This window comes from Cryptomeria japonica, chromosome 3 (genome assembly GCF_030272615.1).
Source record: "Cryptomeria japonica chromosome 3, Sugi_1.0, whole genome shotgun sequence".
Lineage (NCBI taxonomy): Eukaryota > Viridiplantae > Streptophyta > Pinopsida > Cupressales > Cupressaceae > Cryptomeria > Cryptomeria japonica.
The window spans coordinates 829,031,152-829,052,892 of NC_081407.1; positions in this window are offsets into that span (position 1 = coordinate 829,031,152).

The following is a 21,741-nucleotide window of genomic DNA, read 5'->3' on the forward strand; positions in this document are numbered from 1 at the left end:
TCCCGTTAGACGAAGCCGTAGAATTAAGTCTTTCCAAGGTTTAATTACTGAGGAAATGGAACCTAATTTGAATAGCCTTTTTAACGAGGACATGGGTAATTCCTCTAATCCTCCTAATGATGAAGAAGCTCTCCATGAGGTTTCCGTAGAACAACTTTCGAAATTGGATAACCAATTTGACGATTTTCGACAATGGATGTCTCAAGAATACCCTGATAGTCAAGCTCTTCCTTTAATTGAGGGTCTAAAACGTATGCTTCAAAGTGATAAGAATGGAATTGATATTTTGCGTGGTATTGCACACATTGTGGATTCAAATGAGATGCCTATGAAGAGTTGTGCCGAAACCTTAGGTTATACACAACCTCCTACTCAAGACAATCATTCTATTCCTTTGACGACTCCTATTGCTAGTATACCTACTTTTACATCAAACATAATGACTACTTCAACACAAGACATTCCTCCTATGATCACCAGTCATGGGGGAAATCCTTCTTCTTCAATTAACCCTCTTCCTTCATTTAATCCGACTTCTTCATTCATTCCTCCAATGAGTGTTCCTATTACATCTCCACAAATGAACATGACGCAAGGGGGCAATTCGTTTAACCATTCCATCCCTCCTTGTAGTGTTCCTCCTGTCCAATCATCTCCTATGACTAATTATCATAGAGTCCCACCACCTTACTCTTTACCTTCTTTCAATAACATAACACCTCCATCTCAATCTAACACATCCAATATGAATTCTTCGACTGAAGCGACCATTAACAATCTAGCACAAACTGTCTCTTCTTTATAGCAACAAATTGCCTCTATGAATCAATCTAAGTTTAGTGTGCCCACATTTGACGTTGCGAGCCCACTTTCTCTTGACATTGTTCGAGCTATCCCTCCTAAACATGTTGAAATCCCGCATTTGGAACTTTATAATGGTAAAGGAGATCCTCTAACACATGTTAAGACTTTTCAAACAATATGTACTGATTTTGCTTATGACCAAAGGTTGCTTGCAAAACTGTTTACTACAACATTAAGAGACAAAGCCCTACAATGGTATTGCTCGTTGCCTTCCTATTCTATTACTTCTTTCGAACAACTTGCAAATGCTTTCATTCAACAATTTCAAAACAATATAAGTCCTAAGGTTACTTTGATTGATTTAATGCATTGTAAACAAGGTGTTAAAGAAAAAGTGACTGATTTCATTGGTAGATATAAGCATTTGTATGCTCAAATTTCTTTTCCAGTGCCTGACAATGATATTCAAAGAATCTTTATTTCTAATTTACAAAAAGATATTCGAGACAAACTTCTGTTTTCTGAGTTTACTTCTTTCCAACAGTTGTGTGCAACTCTTCACAATTATCAACTGACTGTGAGTCAAATGGAACAATCACATCCTATGGCTCCGAGTGATAAGGGTGATAGCAGTCAACAACCATTTGGGAAGTTTAAACCGAACAGAGATTCCATCAAATTCAATGAAAACATCATCAACAACAATGTGAATGCAACATCAGGTGTGCCTCCTATTTCTAAATTTTTCAAGAAAGAAAGAAAGTATACTCCTTTGAATGAATCATTGCATAGTATTATGAATAAGTTATTGGAACAAAATGTGCTTACTCTTCCTCCTATAAGACAAATTGATCCTGCAAAGATTACTTCACCTTATTTTGATAACAAATCCTTTTGTCAATTTCATCGTCAACCTGGGCATGATACTAAAAAATGTTTTTCTTTAAAGGGTAAAATTCAAGATTTGATTGATAATAATACTATTTCTATTTCTGGAGTGAATGATAAAGGCAACACATCTGTAGCTCCTCCTAACCAAAATCTTCAGATTTTCACTGATCCATTGCCTTCTCATACCTCTAATGCAATTGAGGCTAATGATTCCTCTCTCTCATCTGATGGTCTTGTGTCTATGACTCCGAATGTGATTAACTTTGTAGAGCAGCAAGAAATCCCTAAAGAATCTTCCATCACATTTGATTCTAGTGAAACCATTAGGGCACCTGATGGTCCTTTATACATAGTTGCAAAAGTCAAGAATACACCTTGCCGTGGAGTGCTTATTGATCCTTCGTGCATGATTAATGTTATTACTGAAGAATTTCTTTTTACTTTGCAATTGAATCAAGTGATCTATGACAAAACAGATGTGATTGTGAAACTATTTGATGCATTTTCTTCTCCTGCAATTGGTTCTATTACATTGCCTATTGAGGTCCATAACAAATCTCTTGATGTGAACTTTGCTATTATTCCATCTTCCGAACAATTTCGTGTGAAGCTTGGCTATCCTTGCCTATCTTCCATGAAAGCTATTGCTTCTCCTATTCATAAGTGCTTGAAATTTCCCCATAACGGTGAAGTTGTTACTGTCAATCATAGTCTCTTTAAACCAGCTGAAAGAACTTCTAGCGTTCCTATTGATTACTTTTGGCCTAAACAATTCCAATCTCTTCCTCCGCGAAGTGATCATCTTTTCAAATCTTATCAAAAGTGGAAAACAGATATGATCCTATCTCTAAGTGAACCTAGAACACCTAAACTTGATATTCCTATCATTCTTGAGAAGGAAGTCCTTCCTTTGAAAGATAAAACTAATGTCTTTCCTCAAGAAGATTCCCTACCCATCCCTATGGATGTGACTATGTCTATTCCTAATAAACTTCCTAAGAGTAGACCTATACCTCCTCGTCATGATGGACTTGGTCTTCTCCCTAAACCAAATATTATTCCCTTATATGGAGCAGTTCCTCCTCCTTCTTTTTATAGAGAGAAGAGACCTTCTCCTTCTCCTATTATCCAGCCTAAGAGACCACAGCCTAAACACCCAAGTGCTAAGGATGAGAACATTCCTCCTCCTCAATCTTCTCCACTTCCTACTAAGACTAGACGAAATCATTCTGCACGTGAACGCCGATGAAAGTGTCGTCTTAGGGCTCAAGCAGCCGCTTCTCAAACTTTGCAATCTCCAAAAACACCTTCAACAAGCATTATTCCATTTTCTCCTCAGCCGAACATTGAGCCTAAATCTCCTAAACATAAGATGCATGATGGTCTTGATCCTGTGCGAGTTAAAGATCCTATTTTTATAAATCTTGATGACGATATAGATGAAAATGTTATGCATGATGAAAATGTTACTCCTCTTGCTTCTGATAGTGAATATGAACTTGTTGATATTGATAACCATTTATCTAATGAATTTTCTAAAGCACTTATCCTAGCTCCTAGACAAGAACAACGTGGCTCAGAACATGAACATAGCCCGTGTTTGGATCTTGTGATAGCTCCATCTGGTGTGTTGGATGTTCCTCCTCTAGCGTGTTCCCTGCCTTCCCGAAACATTGATCAGCAAGATCGGGGGGTAGATGACGTGCTAGACTAGTTACATTAGCATAGCAGATTCTCTCCTCCTCTCTTGTGTTACTTCTTCTATATGTTATTCTCATTCTTCTATTTGTTGTCCTTAGTGCTGTCTACTTGAGGATGATGCAAAGCATTGAGATCTCTCGATCTCTCTCATGTTGACTCAAAAGACACATGTGTTCCCTTCTTCTAGGTGACCTTCATTGATTGGGGAATGAAGAACAATTATGCATACATACATATGATATATATACATGAATTATCATACAGCATACTGACCCCGAGGAAAGTGAAGTCACCTCATGCTTTATGTTTTGTGTCTATTATCCTTGGGTTTATCTCACACTTGGGGGCTAAATCCTTCCGATAACGTGCTCCTTTCTCATTTCTTATGTGTATCACTACGTTAAAACAATCACCCCCGGTGAGGCGTGTGCGATCACTTTAACGTAGGGGGGCATACATCCCGTTCATATCTTTTCAAGATACTTGAAAATTTCTTGGTAAATTTAACCTTGCCTTGAAAATTTTTGATATCTTTCTTGCATGACTCATAGTGAGGGAACCTTACTACTGACAGTCATGGTTCTTCCTCGTGATCTTCCCTCTTACTTTGTCAATTGAAGTCGTAAGATCCTTAGTCCACTGGGGGCTTGGTGTATCTTGACTCCTTGACGTGGTGAAAGTCTTTCAATATTGTTTCCTTGTACTTTACCGGAAGTATGAGCATACATACTCCCGCTAAAGTGGGGGCTAAATGTAGCGTCCTAAAATTGCGACACTTGCAATTTCGACTACATTTCGGTCTTCACGATGGCGACGCAACACGCAACCTGAATGGAGACCCTGAAACTTGCTCACGACACTGAAAACTGCATTTTTCAAGCACCCTGGCCTGAACCTCCTTGCACCCTGCTGTCCCGGGAGGTGGGACCAGAGCGCCCAACGCCCTAGTCCCCAGGACCATGGCACCCAGCGCCCTGGTCACTGGGTCCTATTTTGGGCCCGGTCTCCTAAGGGGTCTCGGGTCTTTTTGTTTGCAATTTGGAAATTAACTTTCCTGGTCGGCCTAAGGTCGGGAAAATCAGTCTATCAGCCCTAAATGACAAGTATATAAACTACATTTTCCTCTTTCATTCGATATGATGGAAAAGGCGTGGAAACTATACTCAAGCATTCAAGTATTCAAGCATTCCTTCAAGCAATTGATCATTTCAAGTCTCCATTCAAGGCTAAGTGTTGCATTCAAGTCAAGGATTCAACCATTGAAGAGGAGATCACATACTACATGCTACATACAACATACAACATACAACATCTAAACCTTCGCACATAAGGATACAAACATCCTTAGAACAAGGTATTAGTACTTGTTTTACATACATTTACATTTACAGCTCTTGCTCATTTCTTGGTTAATTCCAAAACCGGGGTTTGACCTAAAGGCAAACCCCTAATCCCTAACCCCCCAATCATCTTCGCTTTTCTATGTGTAGGTTGCAGGTACGTGGCTGAAATTGAAGATCTGGAATCCTTGTGCAGAGACGAACAGATCCCCCTTCGTTTCGTGGATTTTTCGGAGGACCGTGGCGCCGGGCGCCATCGTCCCGACAACTTTTGCTCAAATTTGCAGGACAGCGCCATATCAACATTTTACTGCTAATTCCAGGTCTGCAGCTTCATACTGTATTCCTATCTTAGTTTATAAGCGAATCTTTATCACTTTCTATGCATTCCTAGCTTAATTCTTCTATGCACATTCTTTACAAAAGAGGGTAGCCTTGCTGTCTTAACCCTTGAAACACATTTAGCATCCAATCTTGCATTGTGTGGGATTGGATCTTGTGGGTTTCAACCCCTCTTTTGAATGTAAAGTCTCTCCCCTAAGTGAAAACCATCGAATCCTAGCGAACCTCCCTTCTCTCTCCTCGGAGTTGGAAGAGGGGAGAACAACTAGGGTTCGATCGCGATTTTCCGCTTTACAATTAATTTATGTCATGTCTTCCCATTCATGTTGTGACTGCTACTAGCATATATATATTTAATAATATATATAGAATAAGCTGACAAATATCCTTCTCGAGGTGCCTATTGCACTTTAATGTTGATAGATTAATAGAAAAATAGGTACCTCTAGAAGGATATCTCTCGGCTTATTCTATATATATTATTCTTTATATATATGTTAGTTTAAACTTTGTGAAAGCAAAACCATACTACATTATAAAATACTTAGACTACAAAAATATTCATATATAAATACCTATATTTAAAAATTATCTCCTTAACCACCCTATTTAAATAAATTAATTTAAAAAATCTCTTTAACTGAAATTCATAACAATACGCATAAAATACCTTTATTAATACTATCTTATCTCACAAACAACTTACTCTTTAATCTTATAAAATTAAAAATCACCTTTTAAAAATACCTTCTCTTTAATTATTTGTATTTATTAATTATAAATTAATCTTAATTTAACTATCCAACATGTACATGAAACCGTAAACCCCCAACACTAGTTGGCCTGAAATTGAATTTTGATGGGTTTTCATGTGGCAACTTGGGTTGGGAAAGAGGGGGTGGAGTGATAAGAGACTCACGCGACAACCTCATCCTTCCTCAGTGTAGGAGAACCTTGCAAACTTTGAAGACCATTTGAGAAATGAATGCTCTTGGAGGTGTTTGTATGTTTCTTGAATCTTTTTAAAGTTTTAATAAGGTCTTTCAAGACCATTAATTTTGTTTTGATTAGCCATGTAAGGCTTTGATGCCATTTTGTATTGTGAACTTCTTAGGACCTATTTGGTCAACCATGGTAAAATAAAATCCAAAATGCCTAAGTGAGGCAAGCATTATATTTTGGCTCCTATGTAGCCTATTTGTAAGGTTTTTGATGTGTCCTAATAGCTTACATCGGCAAATGTCATAGATTGTCAAGTTTGGATGACAACTTTTGTTGTCAACTTGTAACTAATCTCCCTTCAATCGCTACCTAATTCAAATTTCAGTTGGAGTCAGTTGAGGAGGTTTGAGAAAAATTTCTTAAGGCATTGGAGGTCAAGAAGAAAGGATTGATGAAGCTTTGGATGTAAGAAAATGATCAAATTTAATAAAAACTCTGAAATTTACATAAATTCGATGGAATAGTGCCATGTAGGGTCATTGTATAGATTCCATGTGCATGCTAAATAATTGACTTGAATAGGCCTCTATTTTGATGTTCATTTGGCTTTAGTCTAACAAGAAAAGACTGATAAATAAGCAAGATATCTACATTTTAGTGGAAGGTGGTCTGAAAACCCTTCAAAACTAGGGTTTCTGAGGAAATGCTTTCTTAAACATACATTCCTCTAGCCAAATTGGCTCAAAATATGGGGAATGCTAGGGTATAAAATTTATTTTAATATTTTAAAATTTTATGAGTGGGCCGTTGAACTAGTGAATTTTGGGAACAAGGCTTAGGCTAGGCATCCTCATGTGACTAATCGGTTCTGACTGTTAATAATTGTGCGGAAGAAAAAATAGGATTAGTGGACCCTATATAATGGTGGATTTAGTGTTTTGGGATGTGTTCAGACCTTTCCCATCCATTGGTGTCTCTAGATCAAACCATTGGCATATGGTTGCTTTGTAAAAGTGGCCTAAAAGCCCTATTTGGCCTCCTGTAGTAGTAGTGTTTGACTTAGTCAATGCAAGAGTTTGGGTCTAAGTTTTGTAATTATTTTGTGTCACCAAAGGGGTCATATAAAAGTGTTAAGAGTCTAGGGTGTCATTAGGATAATTTAAAAGTGTTTCCTTAAAGGCTCAAACTAGGGCTACTAGGAATAGGTGTCATGTAGTGGGCAAGTCACTTTGATTGAACTTGTACAAACAAAAGGGTGTTATCTTGGTTATAATAAATGTATCTAGGGTTGGACAAGAGGTACTATAGGGTCCATGCCTACTCTGCAATAGTGGATGTGTTATAATCCAAGTTGGTCATAGGTGGCTACAAGAGAGTTGGTGTCAAGAAGAGGCTTGATGTGAGAAGTTGTATCTCCATGAGTTGTTTATGGATTAAATAGGGCCCCATTGAGAAAAGGGGATTGTAGAGGTGCCCTTTCATGTTCTTGATAGGATTTTCCAAGAATATATGAATGTTGAGTCCTTAATTGATGGTCTCGTAGAGTGAGTTTGTGAGAGAATCCTTTGTTCCTTGGGTCTCTGCATCATTCCCTATGTGGTAAAATTTGGTATCAAAACTTCCAACATGGCTGAAGTGGTTGAGTTCTATCATGGGTGTTGGATATTGCTAAGAAGATTGATGGAATGATTTGTTGTCATTGATGTCAACATATTCTTTTGTGTATTCAAGTGTTGCAGTCAGATTAAATGAGTTGGTTTGGCTAGTGTGTTACAGTTGAGGTATTGTGGTTTAATGAGTGTTAAGATAAGTATCTCTACTTAATTCAATAAAAGATTCAGTCGTCCTCATGATTATTTGATGGAGTTATGAGGTCTTTTATTAAGGTTGTTCATGTTGTTTAGTGTTCTACTTTCTACTCTTCATTGCTCTGGAATTGCAATATATTGGTATGCAGATTTGGTAGAGTGTTTGGGACATTCATGTGTGTCCTCAATTCAGATGGTTCATTATTTAGAGATCCTCAAGTAAATTTTTTTGTTTGACATTCAGTTCAACGTTTATTCTTGAGGTTCAGTATATTAATTCTAGTAAGTGATGATGTAGCAATTGTTTTTGTTGTAATTCACATTGCTTGTGGATGTTTTTTGATTGTGTTATATCCATGTTGATGATTCACATAGAGTGTTGTCCATGTTATCGATCATTTTCTTAATCTGGTGGTGTTCTTCATGTTATGTGACATTCATGGTGATTGTAGCATGCTGCAGATGTTTGAGAAGTAATTCTTATAGGTGTTTCTTGTGTGCAGTGTTGATTTAGGTCCAAACTATGTCTTAGCTAACATTATTTTGGTTTGCATGTGTTGTTGTAGTTTGTGAGGTTATAATCTTGTTATTTGTGTTTAGGGTTGATCTGACCTTGAAATATAGGTTGATGATTTGTATAAATATATTTAGTGTTCATTTGTGAGACTATTTGCATTGTATCTATGAGTGTGTGATCGAGTAAATGTGCAAGCAAGTGTTTTGAACTTTTGAAAGTGTGAAAGGAAGTTTGTGGGAGAGTAGATCAGACTGTGCTTAACAAGAATGGTAACCATGCATGAGAAGATTCTATTTCATCAATTCAAGGTTCTCCGAATGTAATCCAAATGTTTTTGTAACATAGTGAGTCTTGCTCAGGGTTGTAGCCCTTCTCGTTTTGTGATTTGAGCAGTGAGCTCTAGGCAGCGTGCCTAAATGTATATGTATTCCTCATTGTAATATATCATTTACTCCTAATAGGGTATTATCTCATTGTGGGTAGGTTACCACCATGGTTTCTCCCTTAAGAGGGTTTTCCACATATCAAATATTAGTGTTATGTGTGTTATTGATGTGTTGACTTTTGCTTTCATTGTTAGTAATCAGATCTGAATTTAAGTTTGAATTGTGTTGAGTTTGTGAGCAAATTGATTCACCCCCCTCTCAGTTTTCTACCTTGTTGTGAACAATTGGTATCAAATCTAGATGCTTCAAAAGACGCTTGACCGCTTGAGGAGATCCCAGATGGCAACCTTTTCTTTTAAGAAGGATACTCTGAGATTGGATGGAACAAAATACACTCTCTGGAAGAACAGGATGGAATATCATTTGTGATGCATCGGTGAAGATTGTTGGAAGATAACTAAAAATGTGTATAATGTTCCTCCTAATGGTCCTAGTACTCTGGATGAGATAATAGAATTTGAATTCAATATTAGATCTTGTAATGTGGTGGAAAAGGGTGATGGAGAAGTCAAGAGGAAATATTTTCTCTTGTCAAGAGGAGGAGTCAAAGTTTCACAAAATATTCTCTACAACCTCTCACACATTACATTTAAAAGAGGGGGGATAATTCACTAGATCCAATCTCAATAGATTGAATGCTAAGTGAATTGACAATGAATTTGGAAAATGAAATTAACCCCTCTTTTAGAATGCAATAGGTTGAATTATGCGATTTAAGACTAAGTGTAAAAATGACAAAGAAATGATTATAAGTTGAGATAGAAATGCGGGATGAAGTTGTGCACCTAAAATTAGTAGTAAAAAGCTAAGATGATGTTCCCCTACAAATTTGGGTGAAATTTGTCAGGACCATGTTGAAAGTGCACATGCTCCTCCAAAAAAATCGTGCGACGAAAAGGGTTTTTCCACCTCTGACAATGGAGTCTGAATCTACATATGCAATTGTGCACCTACATCCTACACACAAAAAAGAGAGGAAATGTTGTTGGGATTGGGGGTTTGCCTTAAGGTTAAACCCAGTTTTGGAATTAATTAAATGATGAAAAGTACTTGCAAGTAATGAAATTAAATGACTGAAATGGAATTCACCTCAAGGGAGGAGGTAATTGAAATGTTGATAGAGTTGTTTGAAAGGATATGTAGAACTGAATTTAAAGAGATATCTCCACTTCACTGGTTGAATCCTTGACTTGAATGCAACACCTAGCCTTCAAATGAGACTTGAGATGCTCAATGGATGCTTGCGTGGACACTTGAATGCTTGATTGCACTAAGGATCACAATTTCCACTTCATGTCTCTATCTTATCTTATTGACTTCTCTTATCTTATATATTCATTAATCAAGGTTAATTGACTGATTTTTTGTTATAGGCTGACATAAGAGAACTTATCCCACTTCCAAAATGCAAAGCCCATTGAAAAATTTGAATGGAAGCGGCCCAAAATAGGGCAAGGACAAGGATTCTATGCCCTTGTCCTCGGGGGGATAGGGTTGTGACACCCCTATCCTAGGCTAATTTGGGACATGAAGTAACAAACAATGTATGGGGTGTAAGAAAATGCAATCTTCAGGCAATGTGAGCATGTATTGGGTCTCCAATAAGACTTAGGGATTCATTTCACCAATGTGAAGACCTAAATGTGGTTGAAAATTGCAAGGTCATAATTTTATGACACTACATTTAGCCCCCACTTTAGTGGGAGTATAAGCATACACCAATACTACCAGTAAAGCACTAGGAAACAAGTTTGAAAGACTTTCACCATATCAAGGAGGTAAGATACACCAAGCCCCCAATAGACTAAGGATCTTAGGACATCGATTGACAAAGTGAAAGGGAAGATCAAAAGGTAAGGATCATGACTGCATGTAGCAAGCTTTCCCTCACTATGAGTCATGAAAATAAAGGATGCCAAAAATTACAAAGTAAAGCAAAGTTCACTAAGTAATTTTGAGTATCAAGAAGGAAAATAAGAGCTGAGTGTATGCCCCCATGTTAAAGCGATCGTGCATGGCTTATTGGGAGCGATTTATTTAAGGTAGGATACACCCAAGAGAGAAAGAGAGAGAGCATGGTATCGCAAGGATTTGGCCCCCAATTGAGGAATAAACCAAGGATAGTGAACAAAAATACAAATCATGAGGTAGTTTTTCTTTCCTCAAGGTCAGTATGCTATATAATAACTCATGTATATCATATATATATATATATAGTATAGTCATCATCCCCAAAGAAAGGAAACTACCTCGGAAGAAATTGAATAGAAGGTGTCTTTTGAGTCAACATGAAAGTGACCAAAAGAGATCTTAATGCTTTGCAATGTCCTCAAGTAGACATTACTACGGAACACAGAAAAACAAGGATACACATAGAGGGATGGTCACAAAAGAGAAAGAAAAGAGAGAAGGATAGATGATCTATGGGGAAAATGAAGCTAATATAACATGTCATCCACCTCCGGATCTTGTTGATCACTACTTTGAGAAGGTGGTAAACAAGCCAAAGGAGCGACATTGAGCATAGCAGATGGAGCTATCACAAGATCCAAACAAGTATTATGTTCATGGGCTAAGTCACTTTGTTCATTTCTAGGAGCTAGGATTAAGGCTTTTGAAAAATCTGCATATAAATGTTTTTCCATGTCAACATATTCATAATCACTATCAGAAGCATTGGGATTTTTATTGCAATCATGAATAGTATTTTGATCTATTTATTCATCAAGATTTATAGAAAGAGGAGTGCAAACATGAATAGGAATAAAACCATCTCATATTTTCTGCAACTTATGATTTGCAGATGTTGGTTCAACATCTTGTTTCGGAGAAAAGGGAATCATGTCAACTATTGGTGTTTTGGGAGATTGAATATTTTGAGGCACGAATTCATGAGCTTGAGTATAGATAGGTCTCTTCTCTCTATAAGAGAAAGGAAGTGGAACTGCACCATATAAAGGAGACCAGGTCCATCATGAGGAGTAGGTACATGTCTAACTTAAGGAGGAATATCGTTGCTCTTCTTAGGAGAAGGCATAGTTTCATCCATAGGAATATGTTGGGAATATTTCTTAGGAGGAAGATTAGTTCTATCTACTAGAGGAAGAACTTCATCTTCAATAATGATAGGAATTTCAATTGTTGGAGTTAAAGTTTTTCTTAAGGATAGGATCATAACTTTATTCCACTTTTGATAAGATTAAAAGAGGTTGTCGCTTCTCGGTGGAAGAGATTGAATTGTTTAGGACAAAATAAATCAATAGGAACATCTAGGCTTCTTTTAGCTAGTCAAAATAAACTATGGTGAGTAGTTATTATTTCTCCATTGTGGGGAAATTTAAAACATTTATGTATTAGAGAAGCAATAGCCTTCATGGAAGATAGCCAAGGATAGTCCAACTTCAAACTGAATTTCTCAGAGTAAGGAATGATAACAAACTTGACATCCATAGATTTAGTGTGAACCTAATAGGAAGTGTGATAGAACAATGGTAGTACAAGAGATTCCATCAAATAAATTAATGACCACATTAGTGTCATCATAGATTGATTTATGCAAATGTAAAGTGAAAATATACTCCTCAGTGACAACATTAACCATGCAAGAGCGATCGATAAGAACACCACAAAAAGGAATTTCTGAAATCCTTGCAACTATGTATACAAGTCCATTAGGTGCTCTAATGGTCTCACTAGGGTCAACTGTGATACATAGATCCTTATTTTTTCTTTGTTTCTCTACTATATTCACCAAATTTTGAATCGTGGTAGTCACATCAGAAGGAGAGAAAAAGGTATGTTCAGTCTCAATCATGTTGGAGGTATGAGAAGATAAAGGATCAGTAAAAATCTTAAGATTTTGATTAGGAGGGGCTACTGATTTGTTTCCCTTATCTCACACCTGCCACAAATATAGTATTATTATCAATCAAATCTTGAATCTTATTTTTTAATGAAAACCAATTCTCACTGTCGTGACTAGGTTGACGATGAAATTGACAAAAAGAATTATTATCAAAGTAAGGTGAGGCTGCCTTAGAAGGGTCAACCAGTTTTATTGGAGGAAGTTTGATAACATTTCTTTGTAACAACTGAGACATAATGCTATGTAAAGATTCATTCAAAGAAGTAAATTGTCTTTCTCTTTTGAAAAATTTATAAATAGGAGACACACCTATTGTAGCATTCACATTGTTGTTGTTAATGTTGTCACTGAATTTGATAAATCCTTTAGTAGGTTTGAACTTTGCAAATGGTTGTTGAGCACTGTCACCCTTATCACTTGGAGCCATAGGAGTGGATTGCTCCAGTTGACTCACAATTGATTGATAATTATGAAGTGTTGTGCACAACTGTGGAAAGGAAGTAAACTCAGATAGGAGAAGCTTTTCTCTAATATTGTTTTTTAAATTATAATTCAAAATTCTTTGAATATGATTATCAGGCACTTGAAAAGAAATTTGAGAACGGACATTCTTATATCTACCAATGAAATCAGTCGCTTTTTATTTAACGCCTTGTTCATAATACATTAAATCAATCAAAGTGATCTTAGGACCTATGCTATTTTGAAATACTTGAATAAAATCATTTACTAATTGTTAAAAAGAAGTAATAGAATAGGAAGGCAAAGAACAATACCATTGTAAAGCCTTATCTCTCAATGTCCAAGTAAACAATTTAGCAAGCAATCCTTGATCATAAGAAAATTCAGTACACAAAGTTTGGAATTGTCTTGACATGTGTTAAAAGATAAACGTTTCCATTATAGAGTTCCAATTGAGGGACTTCAACATGTTTAGAAGGGACATATCTAACAATATCAAGAGAAAGTGGGCTTGCAATGTCAAATTTGGGCACACTAAACTTGGATTGACTCATGGAAGTGATTTGTTGTTGCCATGATGACACGGTTTGAGCAAGATTATTAATGGTTGCTTCGATTGAAGAATTCATATTAGACATGTTTTATTGAGAAGGTGGTGTGATATTGTTGAAAGAAGGCATTGATTGAGAATAAGGTGGAGGAACACTATGGTAAGTAGGTATAAGAGATTATTGAGTAGGAAATGGGACACTAAAAGGAGGAATAGAATGATTGGATGAATTGCCCCCTTGCATCACATTGATTGGGTGAGAGACAAGGGGAATACTTATTGAAGGAATGGATAAGGATGCAGGGTTATTGAAGAAGAGGGATTTCCCCCATGAATAATTGTTGTAGGTGTGACATGTTGAGTTGATGTTGCCATGATGTTTGAGGTGAAAGTAGGAATACTAGCCATCGAAGTGGTCAAAGGAATAAAATGATTGATTTGTGTAGAAGATTGTGAATAACCTAAGTTCTTAGCACAACTATTTATAGGCATGACATTAGAATCAACAATATGAGAAATTCCACACAATATATCAATTCCATTCTTACCACTTTGAATCATGCATTTTAGACCTTGAATTGATGGAAGAGCTTCATTATTAGGGCATTCTTGGGACATTCATTGTTGAAAGTTGTCAAATTGATTATCCAATTTTGAAAGTTGACCTATGGAAACTCTAGTCAAAGCTTCTTCTTCATCATTAGAACCATCAATTGGGTAAATAAGAATGTTATTAGGATGGGAAGAATTAGCATTATCCTCATTGAAGAAGTCACCCAAATTAGGCTCCATCTCCTTGGTAATTAAACCTTGGGAAGCCTTAATTATAATGCTTCATCTAACAGGGATAGTAGAGGTGGGACTAATAGTACTAAAACTCATGCACTAGAGAAAACTTAAATTTGAATTTGGAATTTGAATTTTGAACAAAGTTTGTAAAATTGCAAAATTCAAGGAAATTATGATTACACAATTTGAAATTTGTTGAAAGGAGAAATGACACAATTTCCAAATAAAATTAGGATGAGAAAGAAAATTGAAATTTTAAAATTTGGGCCAATGGTATACCGCTTAATTTTAAAATTAAATTTGTTAAAATTTAAATTTTTAAAATGAGGGCAGATTAGAAATAACCACTTAATTTCAAAATTTTCAATGAAAGTTGTGATATTGAAATTGGGAAGTATTTTTTATTTTAGAGAGAGAAAAATTTGAGAAAATCAGCCAATTTTCTATATTCAAGCAATTAAATATAGTCATAACAGTCTCCCAAAATTTTGGGAAAAAAGCTAGGGACCGTTTTGAAAGTGCACATGGTCCTCCAAACTTTTTTGGAAATTTTCAAGGATGAAAGTTACGATGAGTTTAGAGATAAACCCAAAAAATTGGTTGATTTTACAAAGTTCGGATAGACAAAATTGAGGTTTGAATGTGAAAATAGGCCCCTAATAGGGTTTTGAAAAAGATAAGAAGTTGAATTGTAAATTTGAAAAAGGTCAAACCTAATGAATAGGGCCACCTTGAAGAATGTTTAGAAAATTGAAATCATTTGAAATTTGCATAAAATCCAATTAATTTTGAAAATTAGTGTTTTAGGACCTAACCACTAAATTTTACAATTTTGAATTTTGAAAAAGGGAGGGAATTTAAAAATTTGAATTTTAGGCAAGAAGACAAATCTGAAAATTAAATGTAAATTAAAGTTTTGCACAAGTTCAAATTGATTTTTAAAAATTGGGGTTTCGACAATTAACCACTTAATTTTGTAAATTTGATTTGCAATTTAAACAAGACAATGATGAAATTGAATTTGACAATCAATGCAATTTTTAGATCTAAAACAATAGAGAGAATTTTTTACAAGACACAAGTTCAATTCCTATTTTTGAAAACTATGGTTTTGATTGAATTAACCACTAAGTGTTGTAAATTTGCAATTAAATTAAACTTGTAAATGAAAAATATGAAATGATTTGAAATGTCAAACATATAAGATGTTGGGTTCACCAAAATGTAATTTGGTGAAAAAGGGTGATGGAGAAGTGAAGACAAAATCTTTTCTCTCCTCAAGAGGAGAAGTGAAAGTTTCACAAAATATTCTCTTCAAGCTCTCACACATATTACATTTAAAAGAAGGGGGAGAATTCACTAGATCCAATCTCAAGAGATTGAATGCTAAGTGAATTGACAATGAATTTGGAAAACGAAAGTAACCCCTCTTTTAGAATGAAATAGGTTGAATTACGCAATTTAAGACTAAGTGCAAAAGTGACAAAGAAATGATTATACGTTGAGATAGAAATGCAAGATGAAGTTGTCACTTGGAATTAGCAATAAAAGGATGAGACAAAGCTCCCTTGCAAATTTGGGTGAAATTTGTCAGGATCGTATTGAAAGCGCACACGGTCCTCTGAAAAATCAATGCGTCAAAAAGGGTTTTTCTACCTCTGAGAATGGAGTGTGAATGTGCAAATATAGTTGTGCACCTACAACCTACACACAGAAAAGAGAGGAAATGTTGTTGGGATTGGGGGTTTGCCTTAAGGTCAAACCCCAGTTTTGAAATTAACCAAATGATGAAAAGTACTTGCAATTAAGGAAAGTAAATTTGACTGAAATGGAATTCACCTCAAGGGAGGATGTAATTGAAATGTTGATAGAGTTGTTTGAGAGGATATGTAGAATTGAATGTTAAGAGATATCTCCACTTCAATGGTTGAATCGTTGATTTGAATGCAACACCTAGCCTTGAAAGGAGACTTGAGATTCTCAATGGATGCTTGAATGCTTGATTACACTAAGGATTGCAATTTCCTCTTCATGTATCCATCTTATCTTATTGACTTCTCTTATCTTCTCTTATATTATATATTCATCAATTAGGGTTAATTGATTGATTTTTTCATTATAGGCCAACATAGGGAAACTTTTCCTAGTTCTAAAATGCAAAGACCAATGCAAAATTTGAATGAAAGGGGCCCAAAATAGGGCAAGACACTGGGCACCATGCCCCTATCCTGCCCTAATTTAGGATAGGAAGTAGCAAAACGGAGTGCAGGGTGCTAGGAAATGCAAGCTTTAGGTAGTGTGGGAATGTCTCAGGTCTCCAATTAGGCTTAGGGATTCGTTTCACCAATGTGAAGACCCAAATTTGGTTGAAAATTGCAAGGTCACAATTTTTTGATGCGACAAAGCTAAGGAAGAATTGTTGAGTGCCTCGTCTGATTCTAAAATGACTAATGTGATGTATTTGCAAACAGCTCATGAGATATGGAAGAAAATAGAGACTTTGTATGAAGGTTACAACCATGTGAAATTTTCTAAGTTATAGAGCTTGAAGGGAAAGTATGAGATGCATAAGATGGGAGAAGATGAGATCATTACCTCCTTTATGCAGAAAGTGAATGAGATTGTGTTGAATATTAGGTGTGTTGGTGGAGTTTTGAAATAATCTGAGATTCTGGGTAAAGTGTTGAGATCCTTGTCTCCTACTTACAAGCACAGGGTTACTTCTATTAAGGAGATTCAGATGATGATAGATGTGACTAGAGATACGCTGAATGGAAAGCTTGATACTTTTGAGTTGAGTGAGTTTTCTAAATATCTTCCTGAACCAAAATTTTCATTCAAAGAAACTATATCCAAGAAGTAGAAATATGATTTGGGAGAAAGTTCAACAAGGGTATCCAGATATGAGAGATCTTGAAGTAGAATAAAGAGAACTTGAAGAGTTGGAAGACTTGATTGCCATAAGATTGCATAAAGGTTCTAGTAAGTATGAAGGAAAGGTGCCTATTAAATTTTTTTCATGCAATAAGATAGGACATTTTTCCTCAAGGTGTCCAGAAAGAGTTTCTAAGAAGCCATTTAATCCATAAAAGCCTAAATATAAGAAGAAGTGTTACTTTGTTGTTGATGAAGGTGTAACATATGGTTAGTCTAATAAGGAAAATTTAGGAGATGAGTGGGTGTTCATTGCTATCAAGGAAGATGGTTCGGTGACTACTGATTGTACTAGCTGCATTATTGAGGAGAAAGCTTTGCCTACTAAAGTTGAAGAGAAAGATGAATGACTTATCGACAATGCTTTCTCTCATCACATGACAGGTTATCAGTGTAAGTTTTTGAGTATGGAAAAGTATGATGGTTATGCAGTAAGATTTAGAGATGACAAAGCTAGTATAATTTATGATAGAGGTTTTATTTCTCTTGATGGTAAGCATGACACTGTTGATGTCTTGTATGTTGAAGGTTTAAAGCATAATATTTTGAGTGTTGGATAGATGGTTGACAAGGCTTATGATTTTAAATTCAATAATGGAAAATGTAAGATCTTGAGTAGCTCTGGAACTAAGATTACATCTGGTACAGAGACTAAAGGTAATATCTTTCAATCTAATGCTAGTGGTAAAAGTTTGCTTTCTCAAGTTGATGAAAGTTGGTTATGGAAAAGAGGGACGTGTCATGTAAATTTTGACTGCATGGTTAAGATAAGTTCTACTCATGTTGTAAGAGATCTACCTAAGATTTTAAAGCCTACTAATCTAGTATGTAAGGAATGTCAGTTAGGGAAGAAAACAAGAGTTTCTTTCAAAATAAAATAGTATACTTCTAATGGGATATTGAATCTTGTGCATACTGATTTGTGTTGTCCCTCTAGAGTGAGAAGCTTGCAAGGTGACATATATTTCATATTGTTTATTGATGACTATTTAAGGATGATGTGGGTTACTTTCTTAAGAGAGAAGTCTAAAGAATTGGATAAGTTCAAGATTTTCAAAGCTATGGTTAAGACTAAGACTAGACAGAAGCTAAAATGTCTAAGATCTGACATAGTTAGTGAATTTATATGATGTGAGATCAAGTCTTTTTGTGAATAGGTAATTATCTGCTCCATAGACCCCTCACCAGAATGGTGTTATGGAGAGAAAGATAAAGACAATTCAAGAAGCTGCTAGGATGATGATGATTTAAGGAAATGTTTCACATATCTATTAGAGACAAGTTGTGAGTAATTTTGTATACACTTTCAACTGGTGCATATCAAAGGTGATACCGGTAAGATTCCTTATGAGTTATGGTTTGGCCATGTTCTTATAATTATATATTTTAGAATCTTTGATAGTAAATTCTATATCAGAAGAGATGAAGGTCTAGGGAAGTTTGATGCTAGATGTGATGAAGGAATCTTTCTTGGTTATTATACTAAGAGAAAGGCCTAATGGTGTTATAATAAGAGATTGAGAAAGATAGTTGGGAGTGCTAATGTGAGAATTGATGAAGGAAATGAGTATCATCCCAAATGCTCTAGATATGATTTAGATGATTAGATTGTTAGTGTAGATAAAGGAAAGAAAGTGCATACCCAAAATTAATTTCAGAGTGTTCCAGAAAAGCCTGAGAATGAAGGAGAAGATAGTGTAGAAGAAAGAGTTCAAGAGTCCGAGAATCATGAATATCCTAAGAATCCCAGGTATGTAAGGTTAAAGAACTCATAGAATCAGATCATAGGTGATAAGAATAGAGGCGTGATGACTAGGAGAAGAAATGTTGAAGAGAAAATTTCTCAATTTCTAAGATTGAACCTAAAAATGTTGATGAAGCTTGTAAAGATGAATATTGGGTTAAAGCAATGGAAGAAGTATTGAATCAGATTGAAAATAATAATAATACATGGATTTTAGTTCCTAGACCTAAGGATAAAAATGTAATTAGAACTAAAAGGGTGTTTTGGAATAAGTTGGATAAAAAAGGTGAAGTTGTTAGGAATAAAGCAAGACTTGTTTGTAAGAGTTATTCTTAGATTGAAGGTATTGATTTTGAGGATACTTTTGCTCTGATAGCTAGAATTGAAGTTGTTAGATTACTTCTTACTTATGCTACTTACAAATATTTCAATGTGTATCAGATGGATGTCAAGTGAACCTTTCTTAATGGTGAGATGGAAGAAGAAGTCTATATTGAGCGACTGGATGGTTTTCAGTTGACAGATCATAAAGATATGGTTTGCAGGTTGAAAAAAGCATTGTATGGACTGAAGCAAGCCTCAAGAGCTTGGTATGCCAGATTGGATAAGTATTTGATGAAGCTTGATTTCAATAAAGGTAAAACTAATAGTAATCTGTAATTCAAGATTGATAATGATAACATCTTAATTGTTGAAGTTTTGGTTGATGATATTATTTCTGGTGGAAATGATGGTTTGTTCAAGAATTTTGCTGATGATATACAAAATGAGTTTGAGATTTCTATGATAGGTGAGATGAAATTCTTTTTGGGATTGCAAAAAAATGAGTTGGATAAAGGTATTTTTATATCTCAATCTAAGTATTTGAAGGAATTGTTGAAGAATTTTAGTTTACATGATTCAACGCATGTTGGTACTCCTATGGTGACTAGATGTAAGTTGACAAAAAATGATGATTCTCCAAAAGAAAATTAAACTAGATACAAATGTATGATGGGTGGCTTGTTGTATTTGACTCATATCAGACTAGATATTATGAATGTTGTGTGTCTTGTTGCTAGATTCTAAACTGATCCTAAGGAATCTTGTGTTGTTGTTTTTAAGATAATTTTCAGATATTTGAAAGGGACAGTTGATTTTGGCTTGTGGTATCCTAGAGATGATGATTTTACTTTGAGTTCTTTTAATAATGATTATTGGGTTGGTAATGTTGATGATAGAAAGATTACTAGTGGTGGTGCTTTTTTCTTGGGTAAGAGATTGGTTTCATGGATGAGTAAGAAGCAAAATGCTATCTCTTTGTCTATTGCAAAAGCTAAATACATTACTGCTGCTAGCAACTATTTTCAAGTAATTTGGATGAAGTAGATGTTGAAGGATATCAAAGTTATTTTTTATGAGCCTACTACTATATACTATGATAATTCAAGTTGTATCAATATTTCTAAGAATTTGGTGTTTCACTCTAAGACCAAGCATATATCAATCAAGTTTCATTTCTTGAGAGAGAATGTGAATGAGAAGGAAGTTAGATTGGAGTATGTATCTACAAAGGAAGATATTTCATATATCTTCACAAAGCCTTTGCCCAAAGATACATTTAAGTATCTCAAAGAGAAGCTAGGGGTAATTGCCCCTCTTGATGAGAACTAAGATGCATGGAGTTGCATCAGTCTGATGGACTTCACAATGATATCTTGTGATCTAAATTGATGACAGAGGTTGCTACTCAAGGGGAGTAGTTAGTAGTGCATTCAAGATGTTCATTGAAAAACTACTATCATATTTTGATCTCAAGGGGAGATTATTGAGAGTTTATGAGGAGATTGTTGGTTGTTGATTTCTTTCTTTTCATTGATTGTTTTTCACATTCATATGTTGCCATCAATGCCAAAGGGGCAGATTGTTGGATATTTCTAATAAGTTTGCTGGAATGATGTGTTATCATTGATGTCAACATATTCTTTTGTGTATTCCAATGTTGCAGTCAGATTAAATGAGTTGGTTTGGTAGTGTGTTGCAGTTGAGATATTGTGGTTTAATAGGTTTTGAGATAAGTATCTCTAGTTGATTCAAATAAACTTTCAATGGTCCGCATGATGATTTGTTCGAGTTATGATTTCTAGTATTGAGGTTATTCATGTTGTTCAATCGTCTAGTTTCTACTTTGCATTTCTCTAGAATTGCAATATCTTGGTTTGCGGATTTGGTAGTGTTTTGGATGTTCATATGTATCCTCAATTTAGATGGTTCTTGATTTGGCGTTCCACAAGTGAATTTTTCAATTTTACAGTCAGTTCAACGTGTGTTCTTGAGGTTCAGTATATTGATTCTAGTAAGTGATGATGTTGCGGTTGTTTATGGTGTAATTCATGTTGCTTGTGGATGTTTATAGATGATGTTCTATCCTTGTTGATGGTTCACATTGAGTGTTGTATGCATTATTGATATTTTTCTTGATGTGGTGGTGTTCTTCATGTTATGTGATATTCAGGGTGATTGTAGCGTGTTGAGGATGTTCGAGGTATATTTCTTGGAGGTGTTTCTTGTGTGTGATGTTTATTTAGGTCCAGACTATGTCTTAGCTAGCATTTTTTTTTCGGCAT